The sequence below is a fragment of the Haemaphysalis longicornis genome, unplaced genomic scaffold, assembly GCF_048455015.1.
Source record: "Haemaphysalis longicornis isolate Haplotype H1 unplaced genomic scaffold, Haemaphysalis longicornis Haplotype H1 scaffold_16, whole genome shotgun sequence".
In the NCBI taxonomy this organism is placed as follows: domain Eukaryota; kingdom Metazoa; phylum Arthropoda; class Arachnida; order Ixodida; family Ixodidae; genus Haemaphysalis; species Haemaphysalis longicornis.
The window spans coordinates 12,522,585-12,541,842 of NW_027526266.1; positions in this window are offsets into that span (position 1 = coordinate 12,522,585).

Here is a 19,258-nt window from a genome sequence, read left to right on the forward strand (position 1 = left end):
AATACTCTCGTGTGTCAAAGTTTAAAATATATTGAAAGATTTGAAACTGTACCTAACGCTGCGACTCGAAAGTTTAAAAAAAAGTGTGAAAAAAATGCCTCCCCTGGCCCGTCACAGCTTTACAACAATTTGAAAGAAGCCATTTGGTTTACCCGCCGCGGTAGCTCAGTGGCTAAGGCGTTGCGCTGCTGAGCACGAGTCGCGGGTTCGATTCCCGGCCGCGGCGGCCGCTTTTCTGATGGAGGCGAAAAGCAAAAACGCCCGTGTGTACGAGATTTCGGCGCACGTTAAAGATCCTCAGGTGGTCAAAATTAATCCGTAGCCCTCCGCTACGGCGCGCCTCATCGCCTGCGTTTCGTCGGCGCGTTAAACCCTACAATCAATCAATCAATCAATCAATCAATCAATCAATCAATCAATCAATCAATCAATCAATCAATCAATCAATTAATCAACCATTTCGTTTATCCTATACCGTAAAAAATGCACTGTATTGTGCTTCACCTGCTCTATACCACCTTATATAACCTTATAGAGATATAAGGTTATATAACCTTATAACCTTATATATATAACCTTATAGAGATGAGAAAAATAAAGAGATTTTGCCAACACCATGCTTCTAGTACAGAAACATCTAGCCCCGTAAACAGAAAGTTTACAAGCAAGATTTGACAGCTCCATGCTTTATATTTTTAAAGTGGTGTCCAAACAAAAACACCCGTTGGTAGACAAGAACGATAGCTTGTATGCTAGCTGGGAAAGCGCATTTCCATGATGAGGCTCAGTATTAGGATTTCATTAGCCTGTTTCTTGCGTATATAAAATTCAGCCAGTTATTTTACACAAACATTTTATCCCAAACAAATTTCCTTTGAAGCCGTATTGATACAGTCTACATGTAGTAGACATAAAACTAAACAGTCTATAGAAATTCAAACTAGCTGCGTAGCGTTGGAAAAGTTTTTATTCGTTTAGGACTCACCGGCTGCCACATGCGACTTGGTTCAACGAATGCGTGCTTCTCCAGCTTCTTCTTATACCGTAAACATGGTTTGGTTGAACGGGGGCTGAAATTTATTGGTGACTTATTTGGGTTGGCTTTTCTATTCGCGCTAAATGGGCTATTTACGCTATTGGAAAACATGTTTACAATACTACACGAAAAATGAAAATGCTATTGTTTGCCTTGTCAATAGCAGTCATTATACAAGAATGCTCGCACTGGGGAGGTATGCTCTCGTGTTCTAAACAAGAAAATTTTAACAAACTCGGCCTCCCCAGAGTATAATTTCTTGGTTGCCATGAAAGGTGTGAACAAAACAAACACCCTATTTTTTACCACCCCAATTTATTCCAGTAAACAGTTTATTCAAGTAATAAATTGCAGAGGTCACAGACAACAAGTGTAAACATCAGCAAGTCACTCCTTGACTTTAGGTCAACAAGAGGAGCAACCCAAAATTATTGTCTTCCGCCGGTAGAAATATTGACCTTCCGACAAAGACGACGGGAAACTGAACTACGCATGACAGTTATAGGAAGCAAGATAATGCATGGGTAGTATTCTATGACTGATGAATCAAGGTTCTTTTGTTTCAAACAGCCGAATGATCTATAAGAATGTAGGTTCTCAGCACAGGCTCCTCAAATCCCTGAAATTTCTGGAAATCACCACCTTTTCTTGCATTCATAGGCAAAAACAAAACACTTTTTGTCGCAAGCTATCTCTTTAACTTGACTAAGACAGGTGCCGTACGTGCTACCAGATGAATAGGTATCGGTTGCACAAAGGAAACGAATGTAAAGAATAGGCTCTACAAACTACCGTAAATGATATGGAACTCGGAGAAGGCAAAAAGGGGGATTTACGTTTTATATTCTGCTTCTGAAATAACGGCAGGTTAATGGTCGTTTAATTCATGTGGGTAAAGAAATAATTAGGCAGTGCTGTAACAATAATGAATGTCTTAACCTCAAAAAATGATCTCATAAACTGCACTCTGTTTTTCTTCAGCCTTCATAAATAAATGGCACCTACGTTCTCTGGAGGATTCAGTATCAACTACATGCGAGCATTTCCTACGAGAGTTACAGAAAAAGGAGTTCGGTAATTGCATATTCATAATTCGCTGTCACAAAAGCAGATGCCTTCAAATGAAATTATACGCACATTTCATCAAGTAAATAGATTTTCAAAGATGTATGTGTCCAACTGTGCAGGGCTGTCCCATAAAACGAACCTAGATATATCCAACGACCAGAATTTGTTTTCATTCACTAAATGGGGTACTTTCACAGGGGGACTTTCACAAAGGGGTACTTTCACAAAGAAAGTACCCCTTTCCCTTGCTTTTATACTATAGCATCTGGTACTTTCTAAACCCCCTCTCCCCTCTCAAACGTGACCGGTCTCTGAAAAGGTGTTCCACCGAAGTTTCTTTTCCTCATGTGCAATCAATCTCGCTCCCAAAGCTGAATAACTTCTCATGCTTTTTGATAATGAAATCTCTTGATAAGACAAAGCCAATCACTTCTAATTCCATGTTTCTGATCTCCAAGTAACTTGAAAGATCTGTCGGCAAGTCGTACAAGGCTAAGAAACTGAAAACAAGAGAACCTCTCACCGAGGTAGACAGCAAACCGCAGTCCGCTAACCTGCTCGCACAAATGCGCGTGGTCGACGTTGATATCAAGATCGTGCCTCGTCACTGCCTTAATAGCTGCCAAGGCCTGATCTGTGATCGGGGCCTTATAAGTAAAACGGAAGCAGATCTGCTCGAGGGCCTTTGTACTCAGGGTGTGAAGCAAGTTAGGCGAATAACCATACCCCGACACGATCCAAACAATACGAACCAAACACATAATATTGAAGTTTGGCCGCTCAACACTTCCTGAGTGGGTCAACGCAGGCTTCATGAGGTGACCGGTCCGAACCTACGTGCTTAACCCACGCCGCTGCTTTAAGTGTCAATGGTTTGGAAACGGCATAACCTCCAGTCGCGGTAAACTGACGTGCGCAAAATGTGCAGCACATGATCATCACAATGACAATTGGGAATCTGAGAACATCACTGCCAGGCACCGCAACCTGCCTATTCCAGGTTCTATGAAAAGTTTAAAAAGAAGAAACAGATTACTGCCTTGAATGTCAACGAGAACATCACCTTCCCAGAGGCGCAAAAGGGCTTCGCCTCTTTCCCCCTTCGGTGGTACGCTGACGCAGCTCGCCGGGGGGCGGAGCGGCTTCTGGTTTATACAGCGATCCAGTTCACCGACTCTGACCTGATACCACTCCTGAATCCTGCTGGGATTCCTCAGGAAGCCCAACCCCTCACCACAGCGCTCGCTGCGCCAGCAGCTAATGTGATGGCGACAGTCACCGTCGGGACCGATGCCCCTCCGGCCCCTCCTTCGTCATCCTCCCTGCTTTCATTGAAGGCTGCGAAGGCGACGGACACAGGGGGTCCCGCATCGGCTCCCACCCCTGCTCCACCACCCGTCCCACCTGTGGTGCTCGCGACAACTTTGGTGGTAGCGGGTCAAAAAACAAAGGCCCCCCAACGGGAGCCAAGTCCAAGGGGCCTGTTCCATCGGGCACCCCTAGGACATCCGGGGATGAGATGGGCGTGGGGCCGTTCCTGTTTGGGTCGCAGCGGAAGGAACGGGCCCCTGCATCCAAACCTGTAGAGAGGGCCCCCTCCTAGAGTCCAAGCCCCTAAAGACGATACATAAACAACACAGTCCAGTAGCTCCGAACAATTCATAATGGGAATAGAAAACACAATACAATGGAACTGCAGAGTCCTTCTTAAAAATCTTGACGATGTATACAAAATATTGCATGCTAATTAACTAAGTGTAATGTGTGTTCAGGAAACATATTTGAATTTCAACACACAAAAATTTTTTGAATAGTTACCTGGTATAGAGAAAGGTGAGGGTTGATTGCACATACTCTTCTGGTGTTGTGGCACTAATCCCCCAGAAACCGTTTTAATGCCACCCTATCACTCTAAACACCATAATTGAGGCTGTAGCAATTCGAACAATAATATTTAAAACGTTGATAATGGTATGCTCTTTTTGCAATACTTCCAAATTCGCACTTTCGAGCTCCGAATTCGAGGCGCTGGTTGACCAAATGCCCAAACCATACATCCTCACAGGCGACCATAATGTGCACCATCCTCTTCGGGGCTCTTCTCGCACGAAAGGCCGAGGTGGCCTGATAGAGCAGTTTTTAACATCCTCTGGAGCATGCCTCTTGAACAAAAAACAGCCTACATATGACATTGGATCCAACACTCACTCATACCTTGAACTGACTATTGGCTCCAAACTTTTCTTTCCTCTTGTCGGGTGGGGTGTGGGCCCTGACCCTTATGGCAGTGACCACTTCGCCACCTCACTAACATACATAAGTAAAGGCCCTCGCAGTCCACCTTCCCAGAACAGATTAAATGAGGCAAGAGCTAACTGGAGTACATTTAAAGAGACATCCAAACTACACTACACAACCATAAGACGCCTACACAATGCAGAAGCTTCCCAACTCTTCAAGGTGCACATCCTCGACGCCGCCGAAAAGTCCATTCCCCTTGCCTCCAGTGCCCGGCGCAACGAGAGGAGGCCGTCGTGGAATGAGGTCTGTAGGCGGGCGCGAGAGGTCCAGAACAAGGCGTGGGGTATCCTTCGTTGGTACCCCACGTCGGGTAACCTCCGATCGTTCAAAAGGGTCAAGGCGTTTGGAAAACGTGTGCGCCGTGAGGCAAACTGAGCACTTCCTGACACCCATTATTCATACACGGACACATATACGCAAGCTCAAAGTACAACAGATACACAGCCTGGCCCAGGTTAGCACAAGGGACACATTCGAAGATCAGGCTAACAAACTTGCACAACACTTCGAACACGTGTCCATTTCAACACTATACACAAACAATTTCATGAAACACGAAAAATCTCCAAAAAAGAAGTTCCTGTGTGATAGCAACAAGTCGCAGACTTCCTACAATTCTCCTTTTTCAATTCATGAGCTGAAGGCCGCTCTGACCACATGTAAGCCTTCAGCTCCAGGTGGCGACAAAATAACATACACTATGACACAATACCTACACTTAGACACTCTTGAGACATTTCTCATCTATACAATCAAATATGGCTTTCGGGGCACATTCCATGCTCTTGGAAGAAGTCCATAGTAGTGGCTTTCATGAAGGAAGGGAAGGACCCTTCTTCTCCAACGAGTTATTGGCACATCGCTTTGACAAGCTGCTTCCGCAAGCTCCTCGAGAAGATGATAAACAGGATGCTCATGTACTTTCTTGAGTATAATGGTCTTCTCGACAGCTGCGAGGCAGGCTTCAGGGCAGGCTGATTCACTAACGATCAACTCGTCGCGCTCGAGTCTTAGATAAAGGATGCTTTTATTCATAAATGAAACTGCGCAGCGGTGTTCTTTGACCTTGAGAAGGCCTATGACCCCACCTTGCGCTATGGGATCGTCAGTGACCTGAGGTCATTTAGTGTCTCAGGAAACATGATGCACACTCTTGCTAGTTATTTGTCCGAAAGAACATTTTGTGTGAGAGTTGGTAGCGCACTCTAAACGGTTAATGTGCAAGAAAACGGCGTTCCGCAAGGTGGAGTTCTAAGATGCACTCTGTTCATGGCTGAGATGAACTCCCTTGGGAGGGCATTGCCACCTACTATTCCTAACTCAATGTATCTAGATGACGTCCAGGTATCTTTTAAATCATGCAATATGTCCACCGGTGACCGTCAAGCCCAGCCCGGTGTCATAAAACGTGTAAGCTGCGCACACAAGAACGGTTTTAAACATGATCCAGAAAAAAACACTTGTGTTGTCTTCTCCAGGAAGCGTGGGATTCATCCGGAACCAGACATTGCTCTAAATGGCGTCTCAATTCCTGTCAAAAAAGAACACATGTTTTTAGGTAGAGTGTTTGATGAAAAACTTCCATTGATTCCTTACATTGAATTACTCAAACATATATGTTTAAAAGCAACCAACATTCTTAAAACTCTCTCACATCAGTCATGTGGAACTGACAAGCAACTCCTGTTACGTACTTTTACCAGCCAGGTGGGGAGTCGATTAGGCTATGGAAGTGTCGTTTATGGGTCTGCAGCAAAAAATGCTCTAAAAATGCTCGACCCAGTGCTGTATCTGGGGCTAGGCCTTGTGTCTGGGGCTTTTCGCACTAGTCCAGTCCAGAGCCTCTACGCCGAGTGTGATAAATGGTTTTTATATCACCAGAGGATATACATTGACTTGTATGGCTCGAAAAAATGGCCCTGACTAACCACCCTTTCGATTCCGCCATTTATATTACCTCCTCACAAGAACTGCTTCCAAATCGTCCTTCCATCTTTATGCCTTTTTCGCTTAGGGTAAGAGAGGAAGCCTCTAAGCTCAAGGTCCCCTTTTTAGACATTCACAAGACACCCATTACTGATTTTATACCAACATGGAGTCTGCGCCCTGTGTTCTGTGGCCTGTCTCTTACGCAGCTTGCTAATAACAGGGCACAAAGAATTGCGGTTCTGCAGCATTTCTTGTGTTTGCAGGATAAATACGGGTGTGCAGGATTCTATAGTGATGTCTTTTGCTGCGCACGGACAAAACTTTCATGTCTGTCAAACGCTCAATGTCCAATTATATTTACTGCTTAAGCATACGGCATCTTAATGGTTTTAGATGATATTGTCCAACACAAAATTCCAAAGTGCATCGTGTAAATGGACTACCTCACCGTTGTACGCGCGCTGTCCTCGAATGAACGGTCGAAAAACTATGTAGTTAACCTTATTTTTGAAACTAATATATCCGCATGTAGCGCAAACCTTGATATAACATTATGCTGGGTTACAGGCCACTGTGGGATTGTCGGGAATGAGGTTGCTGAATAAATGTCTGCCGGTGTTCCACTGCAAGGCACAGTTGATATAACAACAGTACCGTACACTGACAGGAAGCCACACAATTGAAAACCACTTCATAAAACATGGCCGGCAGGCTCAAGTTAACTGATAGACAACAAGCTACACGTAATTAAACCACACTTGAGACCATACACCACTGACACACACAACAGATACACAGAAGTCGCTTTGGGTAGGCTACGGATAGGGCACACACATGCAAATCACTCGTATCTGCTCAAAGGATCTTCAAGACCCGTGTGCAGCAGGTGCGGGGAGGCCTTATCCGTAGTACACATAATTCATTCATTTGCAAGGCGCTTGACACAACGCGACACAGACACCTTCCCCTACTCTACAGACAACACATTCTACCCCACCCATCGTTGTTTTTGGGTGACGATGACATGGTCCCTGTCAAATGTCTTTTTAAGTATTTGTCAGATATGAAGATTGAAACCTCGTTTCCTATCATGTGTAATCAAAACTTGACCTATACAACAGCCGCCACCATTGCCGTCAACTCTTTTTACTATTGGCATTATTGAGCGATTTTAGTGTTTACATATTCACTCCTCATACTAACCACTGGTTTGGCGCTGTCTGTCCTAGTTGGCCTTGCGCTATAAAATCTGACCATCACCATCATCAGTGTTAGAGAGGCGGCTTGGAACAACTGATTAGGAGGACAAAGTGTCAAAGACTGTGCTCCGACAACAGTGCTCCGCCTCCTGTGTGCTCCCAAATGTACGGCAACTGCGGCATACTGAAGCTGAACAATGATGCCAAGGAAGCGATGCCAGCGACCTCTTACTATATGTACGGTCTTGTATACGAAAAGCTGAGGCTGTCCGCAGAAAGCTACTACAGTTTGGCAGCTGCGCGCGTTATGTAGGCACCGGGTATTTTGAGCGCGGTTGTGCCGAGGCCGAGCAACGCGCAGAGCCGTGTCGTCTGTGCTTGGTGCTGTCGCGTCTGGCTAGAATAAAAGCGGATAAGTCTGCGTTAGCTGCATGGCTTTGGGCAGTAGAGGCAGCTATAAGTATTGAGTTTGACGACAACGAGTCCGCCGAACAAAAGTTAGGACTACCTGAATAGAAGTTAGACGTACTCATCGTTCCTCCTCAAAATCACAAACGCCTCGCTCACATAACAAAATTGTGTCATGCTTCGAGTCAGAAACGTGGAGAAGAAGCGAGGAACAACGTGATCGACAATATGCAGACAGAAGCGGTGTTAGAGCAGTCTGTGTGTAAATAAACATCTGCATCTTATAGATGGCGTTATGATTCCAGGGCACTCGATAATCGCTGCTTATGTGGCTTGCCGTTTTATCGAAGGTGAAGGGTGATAAGAATGTGAATGTTAGGTGTTTCGGCGAAAACAAAGAGCTAGCTGGCCATGTGAAGCCAGTGTAGAAACCTTGTAATGACCAATGCGGACCTTGACGGAATTCTCACGGGACCTTGACCTGGAGATAGCAAAGGGGTTGAAGAATTTCTGGAAGCAGACCCAAACGTCTGGACTCCAGTCATCACCATGCCTTATTTGACGGGGCGGAGCATGCACACCAATCGGCCAATACTCGCTTCTAAAAGCGAGATTGTGAGGCACTGAAAGGAACGTGGACTTGAACCGGTAGACAGAAACCGGGCTGCAGAAGGCATTTGATACAGGCTAACTTTTCAAAAAGATAGGATTCACTCCAGCAGCATACGGGGCAAACAAGGTAGAGTGCCGCTGAAAGGGGAGGGAACTAGCTCTGTAAAAATGCCCTGTGAAGCGCAAGAAGGCAAATAGGGTAATAAATATCAAGTAAGAGATCTTCCCCTATTCGAAGGTTGGAGTCACACAGCCCTAAGGCTATCAGGATAATCTATTGACTCATCTGTTAACACAGACGAGGTGAAAGCAGCACAGCAAATATTTTTTATGATTAAAACTGAGCACAAACATGCTAGACCCCATAAACAAGGAAACAAATGAGATACTCATCGAAAAACTATTTATTCAGCGACATTAAAATAACGTGGCAGGGTAAAAAACGTGTACGCCTTAGCAAATGCATTTCGGGGTTCCATACACTGCACAATCATGTCTTTGAAGGTTACAACAGGACAGTAGCAATAAATAAAGGAATCTGACTAGCATGCTGAGAAAATGCGAAACAGACCATCAAAGAGTGAAGGTCAAAGGCTCAATAGCAGGCAAATACAAGTCGTTAAATGCGCCGTATATGTGGACAAGCAGCACAGGAAGAAAATAGAAAATAGCAGTCTATCTAAGATGATATAAAATTCAGCTGAAAAACTGAGCTGAAATATACTTAGTTGGAGATATAAATGCCCCCTTACAAGGTTTGGCTGGACACAGACACAATGCCTTCCTTGTGTGTGATTGACGGCAGCCATACGCGCTAGAAATAGCAAGCATAGAAAGCCCGTGTAGCAGAAAAATAACTTCTGAAAGTTCTAACACACAGTGCAGCATAGACAATAGTCTAGGTGCAGTTTCGGAAGTTGCATATGAGAGGTTGCAGGAACTCAAGATATCAAAACTGAAGAGATGGCGTAGACGCGAACGATAAGGCTTACCTTATATTTGGGAGGTGCAGCTGTCCCAACTCAGGAACACACTCAGACGGATAAACTTATCGTTACATGAACAGTCAAATATAAATGATGATAGTGGGGAAGACGAAACAAAAATTAGCCTACGAAAATTTGCATTACGATAAATCATTGGCTTCACAGAGGCTAAGATGGGTGGTCAAACAAAGAATGGGATAAAAACCGAAGAGAACCAATAGTCTAGTGGAAGGCAGAAATTAAGAGGACATTGACAAGACAAAAGGCGTCCAGGGATCTCACAGAAGCCAGAAGAACTAGAATGGAACTGGAAGAACTCAAGAAAGCTGAGGAGCTACCAAAGAAGTGCAGAAAATGCTGCAGCTGCAACACAAAATAAATCAATGATCAATTATTGCCAGAAATAAGAAACAAGGACACAAGCACATGCACAAATGTGTCAACCATGTCAATGAGCTAGATGATAAAACTGTACTTGTCGAAACTTTTGGACAGGGGAAAAATGTAAACGGAGCAGTCATTGGCTTGTATTTATCAATTGGTTAGTAAGAAGTTTAGGTATATAGAGGAGTTGATATCGGCACTGGTCCCCACGCCACCGCAGAAGGCTGCGAGAAGGGAAAGAAATTTGATAAATATTGACAGTAAACAGTAGAACGGAAGCTCTCGCCCAACCAAGGGTTTGCCCAGACGATATTATATTGTAACACACAAACACGCATGGACCAAATGTCAGGTATTACCGATCACGGCACTAGATAATGTGACACATGAAGCATATACCGCGTCATTCGCGCCAGAGTGGAATAATATATTGGGAACAAAGCCACATTTGTTTTATCGGTCCACTGCCACTAATGTCGGGGCCGTGTCGAGTTCGTATTACACTCATTAAAACCGTACGTCCAAACTTACAGGGAAGCAATTGAAGCATTAGGCGAGCTGAAGAATGTAAATCGACCAGCCAGATGCTTGCATGAGAATTTTTCAAACCCCAGTGCATCGAAATCCCCAAATCTCAGTATCGGACAACATGGGTAACACCCTTTGGCGTTAACGGGTCCATAGCAACATAAACACAAATCGAGATGTGACGCGTACTGCAAGTGTACCTGTTGTACTAACTAGTTGAGGTTTTGAGTCTCTTTTTTGTCCCGTGTAAACGATGGGCTCAAACTTTGACTCTCTATTAAACATATTTCTCACATTGACCGAAAACAAAACGAATATCCAGGAACTCTATCTTTTGGGCCCTAGTACCTTTATCAGGTTTCCGTAAATACAGATTTTACTGCATGAGAAATGCTTGGGAGTGATGAAATCCAGACTATCAATGTCGTGAATAAATACGTGATATAAAGAAGAGTAGTATACATAAATGAATATTAAATTCAAGGATTCATAACCAGCGGCCTCCAAGATGAGGGCCAAAAATGCTTAACAGATACATCCTAAATTTTAACAGTATTTTTGAGTGAAGGACATGATAGCGAAAACGCCTAAACTTGAGAACCGACCAATTCAGACAGATACAGGTAAAAAAGGAATTTAAAGAACTTGAAATAATGGGTCTACAAATCTAGAAGTACACATAAACAGCACTAAAACTATACAAATTATTACGGGGTACTAATCAACAAGGGTATTGCAAATAGTAACAAAGCGAATCCTGTGGTGTTTCAAAATTGCACTGCTAATTTGGAGCCCCTCTTCTTCATCCCACTCGTTCGTAGCCCTAAACCAAATGCGAATGAAATCTCCGAAGTTCGTGAAGTAAAACAGCGATAAAAGCAGGTATTTGGGACCAATGCAACCGTAGTATATACCAAAAAGATATGAGCTATGCCATTATTACTACTGAAACAGCAGACAACACGGCGTTAAGTCACCAAAAGAAGGCCATATGAAATGAAAGCGGGCAGTCAAAAGCGGCTATAGCGAATCCTTGAGCTCGTTTTTCTTGTGCGTTCTTGTTGTACAACGGGTTACTTCTACGGCCAACGGCTCTGATTCGCACCTCCCATTGACGACTTCAATTGCTTAGACAAACAGGCGTTCTATGTAGACCATGGGGCGTTTAAGGGCGAAATCGCTCAGGGGCTCAAGGTGGCGACGTCTCAAGTCGTCGTAGTATCATGTACCCATGGAAGTCAAACACCGGGACACCCGTCGAACACCTCGCTCGAGAACGTAACGCTTTCTAGAAGAACACATCGGGACTCTCATTTTGCAACGCCTCGCGCTAGAACATTTCATGTCCGCGGGAAAAACGCGTACTAAAACAACCCACCTGGGCACCCGCTTTCCAATGCCTCGCGCTGCAATGCTGCGCGTATCAGACACAAGACTCACAACAAAGCTGTATAGTTCTATTCCACCCCAACGGTGTGATCTCCGTGGGCTACATTGCTAAGGCGCCAAGATACACTTATGCACTTCATGGTTCGCCCGTCCCCATATTTTAGGTAGTGCAGATTATCCAGAATTTTTTTCGGCCGCTTGGTCTTGATTACAAAGCTTTTGAATAGAGACTCGAGTTATTTAGTGAAGTGAGCAGCGCCGTTAGGGCATTCTTGGTATCCTCCCTTTTTCTCAGCTTAGAACGGTTCGATGTACTTGTGACCGTCAGTCGGTGCTGGTGCTACCTCCATATTGCAAGTAGCGAGACTTCGTTTCAAGATAGCTTCTCGGGGGGCTAGATTGAAGAGAAAATATTATGGACAATCAAGGGCCTCAAAGCAACATTGAATTTATTATCTAATCATGTCAGAATCTAAATAAAACTTATGAATTCAAACAAGAGAACATGACCCAGATGGCAATGCGAATAAACTTCTGGTGCAGCATGAAGCCCAAACAAAGTGTACGAAAACATTTTGCGACCGACAGCAGAAGGCCAGTTTTCGCAAAAAATATCTCAAATATGCATTAGCCACAACAAACTGAATATCTTGACAAGGAGATTGTCGTAGTAGACCGGGTAAATGTATTACACAAACGTTTTGCCGCGGTTGAAGGCACTGAAATCACGTTTTTCGAGCAGAAGCTTGGTTTTATAGCACCGAGGAGCCGCGAACGCTACAACAATTCTACAAAAGGACGTAGAATGGGGCTAGTTGGCACTGCTTCGGAAGAATTCGACGTACCAGTATATTTGTCGCTCAAATCGTCTTAGTATGCGCAGCCTAATTTAGTATGACAAATAGCTCTTTCACAATACTCAGCTCAGACGGTGCCCAATGGAGTCACCGCTTTTGTAGGGAACGCACAAAAATTTTGATGCTGCCAGTGCTTCCTTGTATCATTTCTGGTGATAGCACGCGCTCTTAATCTTTAACCATACCCCCCTCTCGGCCTTCTTCACATTGGAACAAACGAAGCATAAAACGCTTTATTTGCGCACAATCCGCCACACACAATCTCCGCCTTTGGTGAGGTTAATCTTCAGAATGAACTTACGGTCTGTTTGGTGGTTTTCCACGTGCACTTTTATATCATTCCCTTCGATATTCCCCGGAAAAGCGAAATTTGGACGTTATAAACTACGGAAATACGCGGTTAATGAAATATCTGATTAATATTCCAGAGAGATGCCAATACGCGTATACGAGTACCTATGTCTTATTCTGAGGAGGCTGGTTTCGACAGATACCACTAAGGAACCTTATCCGAAATGGCATTTGGCCCAATGAAAAAGATCGAAGGTGTTCTCTCTGCGATACAGGTACATGACATCGCCTCATCAACTTTCGAAAGACTTCTAGAAAAAACCTGGTGACAAAAGGACGCCGAGGTGTGTCTCACGTTCCTTTGAGTGCCTTCATTCACGTTGTTTCCCCTTGGGTGCAGCAAGAACCTTCAGCAATCCAGATTCTGTTCTTTGAACCATGACATTTCACAATGGTATATATGCCCTTTCCTGTTTAACGTTACAACAATAATTACAACAACACTACGTTACAACATTACGTTACAACATTACGTAACAACAAGAGGAAGAGGCAAAAACACCAACCAACGGTGTTCATTAAAAGCAGTTCAAGTGTTTCGGAGCCTCCTCAGCTCCTTAAGCCCCAGGCTGCCGTTTTGTAAGGTAGCTTCTCTTTTTTTACGCCTTTCTTACACTTTCATGTCGTAGGCCTTGGTTGAAATGGCTTTTACGCCTTAACTTTGGGCAAGAAGCAGCAGCGCTGGCAAAACGATATGTAGTCGTCACCCAAAGCATCTAAACCTTCATGAACAGTCTCGCATTTATCAAGACCGGCCGGGATGTAGACATCGTGCCTATAGCAGCCACCAGCTCAAGTGGCTGGGCCACACTCTTGAAGGAAACACCTTTTTTGCGTAGGCTTAACGGCGCTTGGTCCACTCTCAAATTCCCGGCATCAAGAGACCCTAAGAAGGAAGGAGCTGGACCTTTTCGTCCTGTGCAGGTTACTGGAGCATCGCATACCAAGCGAAATATTTCATTCACTTAATTCCTGTGCAAAATCGTCGCTTTGTCTGCATCTGAGAAACAGAAGACACCCCGACAAAGTAAGTTCTCAGCGCAAAGGAGAGAAGACACCACACCCACTCACTAAAAACTTTGTTGGTTATTTATCATCAAGACAACTTTCTCCTTCCGGGACGGGTGCTTCGGCCAAAGGGCGTGGCTTTTGCCGCGGAAAGCTACGCAGAAAGAGTGCCACAGAGCCGGACGTCTGTTCATTGTGCTGATTGCGAGCAACTGTCCTTAGCAACAGGCGTGAGCTAGGCCTGAGAGCCGTGCCTGTGTGAGCCGACTCTCTATTATAATCGTCAACACACTCCCTGCACCGCCAAGGTTAGGAGCTCCCACGCAAGGAAACAACCGGTAGGTGGTAGCCGATACAACAAAATGCACTCCTGGATGACAGAAAAAAACAGGACAAAAAAACACTACGAACTTACGGAGGGGCACTGCGACGAAAGTGCCGCAGCCACACACAAAAGAACACGTGTTTGGAGCAGGCACAAGCATGAGCATTTTGTTGCACACCCCAAGTGTGTCACAGAGTCGCGAAAAGCAAGATCACGTTTGTCACATAGAGCTCTGTGGCGGTGCGTCGGACGTGGTGCTGCACTCGAAAAACAAGGAGTTCATAATTGCTATGCAGCTGAACATCTTGCCACTGGTTGATTCAATCGCTCGTACGGCGTCAACTGGCGGCGTCTGTGTGATTTTACTCAGCGTCGGGATGCAACAGATATCGTTTACGGAAAGGCCTGAGCGACGAAGAGTGCTGTTCTCAAGGGCAGCGGCCGAAAGCGAAAGGCATCGGCCCGGCAAAAAGACTGGCGGAACAACGCCGGTGTTCAAGAGCGAATTGTCATTATTGGACGGCACAATGATTTTCGTACCCCGCAATCTGCGTGGCTGTACTCGACGCGTAATATGGGGGTCTGCAGGGGCCATTCTTCATGCATACACATATATGTGCCATTCATGCGAATGAAACTCGTTGTCTGGAGGCTCATGCCTGTAACTCTTCAGAGACATTTGTCCTAGGTTGAAACATTTGGAAACTTGTGGATCGTGCGTTGAACTGTCTGTAGCCGGTGATGTACTCACGGTGCTCTGAGGCTATAGCTACCCCTACATAGGCTTCGACAATATTGCAAACTTCGGTGGGGCTGGACTTCGCGGAGCTTGAGTTCTTGTCCAGCTGCTCTGATCACAGCTCGTCGGAGTAGCTATTTCGTCTGGGTGAAGCTTCGACTTGCGTGGCTTGTTCGGCCTCTTGGGTGGACGCGGCAGCCGTCGGTCAGAAGAGTCGGAACCTGTGAGCGGGTATCTGTGGTGGATTCTGTCCTAGGCCACGATGTCCCTAACAGTGCTTGTAGGAGGCTTGGAGGCCGTGAAGTCTTCCCTCGAAGTAGATCCGGCCTCCGTTGAACTTCTGTTGCTGAGAGCGCATGTTACTTGCAGCATCGAACCTATGAATGTTTCGGAAGCAGTGAAATGGGGAGTCAAGCGACAGACCCTTCCCGACGACACCTTCCAGTAAAGCAAACAACTGATCAAAACGCTAACTTGATCTTCCCAGAACGTGTTGCACAAGTGATGGGCTGGCCAAACGTTATCAGGGAGAGCTCTTCGGCTTTCCTAATCGGACAGGATAGGTCGCGAGAAACATCACGTCGAGAACAACACTCAGTAGCAGCTGAGCTGTAACTCCCGTCGATCAGGCACGTGCGGCCTGCCGGTATACTGGGGCGAGCAGGGTGGAGCTGTCCAGCTCAGAAGTTATCACAGGCGCTGCCCCCGAATCTCGGCCGTTGAGACTGCCGTCCATGGAGGAAGCCTCGCAGTCATCTACTGGTGCTTCACTACAGACGGAACGCAGAGGGACGTAAGATGCCCTCGCGAGGAATGGGCGCTGTACGGCACACCTGGGCCAAATAGTTTGGCTTAACGATGCTGAAGCGGAGCGTGCAGCTTGAACGCTTTTGTTTTTTTACCCTTTGTCAAAAGCACTGTGCACTCGGCGAGCCCATGGTCGCGTGCAGACCACATCTTACGGGATGGCAGGCGTTGAGTTTGGGGCCCTGTTTACAAGAGAAGGCATGCCAACAATGTAAGCAAGGCCATGGCGGATGGTAGACCAGGGTGGAAAGGCAGTGGGTTGTGTAGGTCAAATGTGCCCTGCTACGGAACTCCCAGGTGATCAACCTGCACTTACGAACCTGTACCTGGATACGCAGGAATTAAAACACACCACTCACATACCTTACCCTTTCCGTCCTGCTGACTTTTCTTTTCCGTCCGACGGAGGTGCTGAGCATGAATCCTTGACCTTCTGCCGGTACAGGATCCCGTGCTCGGATGGCACGGCGTTCATTAGTACGCGATGGGAGGACGACAGCATTCGCTGTTGCCACGACACCCAGATCTTCGAACCAGTTGATACGGAAGGACATCTGGTTAGGCAGGTCTCAGAGTTGTTCGGTGTCTGCGTAGGTCCGTACAGGATTCAGTACAGTTAGCAGAGAGGGTGCTAATAGCCGCATCGTAATTGACGTCCGCGAGTCGCATTCCTTCAGTCCTATTTTTTACCTTGCCCGTAAACTAAGACATCAGCTGCTCGAATTTCCGATTCGAGGGAAGGCGGCATTATTGTGATTGGTAGGGTGGAAATGGTCCCAAATTACCAGCCAGCTCTGCTGGTCACCCGAAGATGTAGGCATGTGCAGCTTGGGCTGCGCGGCTAAGCGTGTGCTGGGGACAACGGGAGAGGCCACCCGTGCATGCAGGTTAAAGTCCGAGACCTCGTTCTGGCGATTTCCCGGTCCAGGATTACCGGCGACGGCGCCGGAAGGAGCTGTGGCCCTCGTCTGCAAAGTCGACGCGCGTACGAATATTTATCACATTTGCTGTTTACTCCCATGAGGCAACCAGTTCCGAGTATGACTTTTTATTGCTGAGGCCCTCCTGTATATGCGGGTCAAGGGCTTTCGTTGCTTAGTACCTCCTGCTGATGAGGTTGAGCTACCCATGTACAGAAGGAAGAGGCGTGGCGGGATTCAGCAGCATGGACTTTATGGCGGCAATTCCTTTCTTTATTGCGGCTCGAACCGCACCACTGTGACGGCATTACCTGTCATTGGCTGTGAAATGAGATAATCCAGGTGACCGGGGGGCCTAAGCAGCAGCGTAAGAACCGGACAGCATTCGCTCGGAAGCCCCCCCCCCACCCCCTCCCCCCCCCCAGATTTCGGCCTGTTCCAGTTGATCCCAGAGCAAGCGTCCTTGGAGTCTGCGCCGCATAAGGCCTGGTCGGTGCGTAGAACAGGTCTTCGGGGTTTAACTGCGCCAAGATGTCGCCTAAAGTGACGCAGAAAGGGAGCCACAAAGGAATTCGCCCGTTCGCTGTTCTGATCTAGAGGAACTACACCGAACTAGACGCACCAGCTTGGCTCCTGGCGCAGTGCGCGCTTTATTCGCCTCTTTATTGTAGTATCAACACGTTTAACGTCAGAACTACCCGGAGCCTTCTGCCAAAATGGTGACAGCAATCGAAAGTGCGGTTATGCGCCTTGAAACCGGCGTTCGAAAAGAAGGCTGATTGAAGGAGATTGAAGTTCTGGTGAACATCTCCCACAGCGCCAACGCCACTTGAAACCAGATGAAGCGGCCGCTATCCGGTTTCTTAGTCAGCATCTTTCGTGCTGGCAAAGAACATTGTACAGTTCTACTTTACCGGCAAGTCTTCGAAAGCAAAGTCCAAGACTTCTTGGATTGCTCAACGTCTGAAGACTGAAAAGGAACCCAGTCCCACAAGTTTAAAGGAAACTGAACAACCTTTTCTCCAATATTGTCACAAAGCACCCAGGTTTCATGACGGGAAACAGCGCAATACAAAACATTGACAAGGATGACTACGGGACGAAGCGCTACTAGCCACTAAAACGTTTAATCGTCAGAACACACACATATATACGCACAATCTAAGCACAATTTGTGTGTTTTCACGATTAAACGTTTCAGTTACTAGTAGCGCTTCGGCCCGTAGTCTTTCTTGCCCAAGTTTTGTTTTGCGCTGTTTCCCGTTAGGAACCTATACCAACAAGCCCAACTCGCAGTTCTTAACCCAGATTTCCCTACTCTATGCCTAGGACACATCTGCTGAAATGGCTCAGTGCCAGAATTTTATGGGCTACCCAAAGTTCATAAGCCCGATGTTCCCATTAGGCCCATGGTGGAATTTATGACTTTACCACTTCATGCTGCACCACGACTTCACCACGACTTTTTACTTCACTACTTCCAACTTCGCACATCAGCTTCTCTCCTTCTCGTTCGCCAAACGTACATCCACGTCAAAAATGCCAGCCACTTTTTCGAACTTTTTTCCGAAGCACCGATCAATCCAAATGACACACTTGTCCCTTTGGAAGTCGTATCGCTCTTCACCGACCTCCCAGTTTCCCTTGCTGTAGCAACCTCCACAACTGCCGTCGAGAACTACGACAGCCTGAGCTAGAGTACAGGCTTTAGCTTTGGCGAAATAGCGCAACTTTTGCAGTTCTGCCTGCAGATCACATATTTCTTCTACAAGAAGAAATTTGTGAAACAAGCGGGCGGAACGGCGATGGTGCTTGCTTTATTCGTATCGACAGCGAGCCTGGTAATGGAGGAAATTGGAAGAAACGCCCTGCAAAATTCCCCCGTAAAGTACCGTGTTTCTGCATGTCGTAGGAAACAGTTTTTGTACCATGAAAGAAACGACTACAAAAAAGTTTCTGTTACACCTATACTCGATCGAACCAGCCATCTATTTTACCATGAAGAGAAACGGAAAACAGCTTACCATTCTAGGAAGGTCTGATAAAAAGACATCCAGATTGACTCCACTTCTCAGTGTACAGAAAAGCTACCCATACCGGCCGCCACTTACAATTGGAATCGTACCGCCCGCATTCCCACAAATTTTCTATATTGACAGCTCTCTTAGAGCGACAAGTGTATGCTCAAGCGAAGACTACAGAAAATGGTAGAACAAGCCGTTATCGGGGACGTAAAACAATGGCTGCACGAGCCAGTGTATACCGCGTCAAACGCCTTCTCTACCGATGGGGCAACAGTCATTAAAATTCCTATCGTCTGACACCACTGGTCAACAACTTTTTCCCTGCCTCCGCCATCTGCTCCCCCTCCCTCCTCCACCAGATGGCTCTCACGCATTTCTATCCCCCTA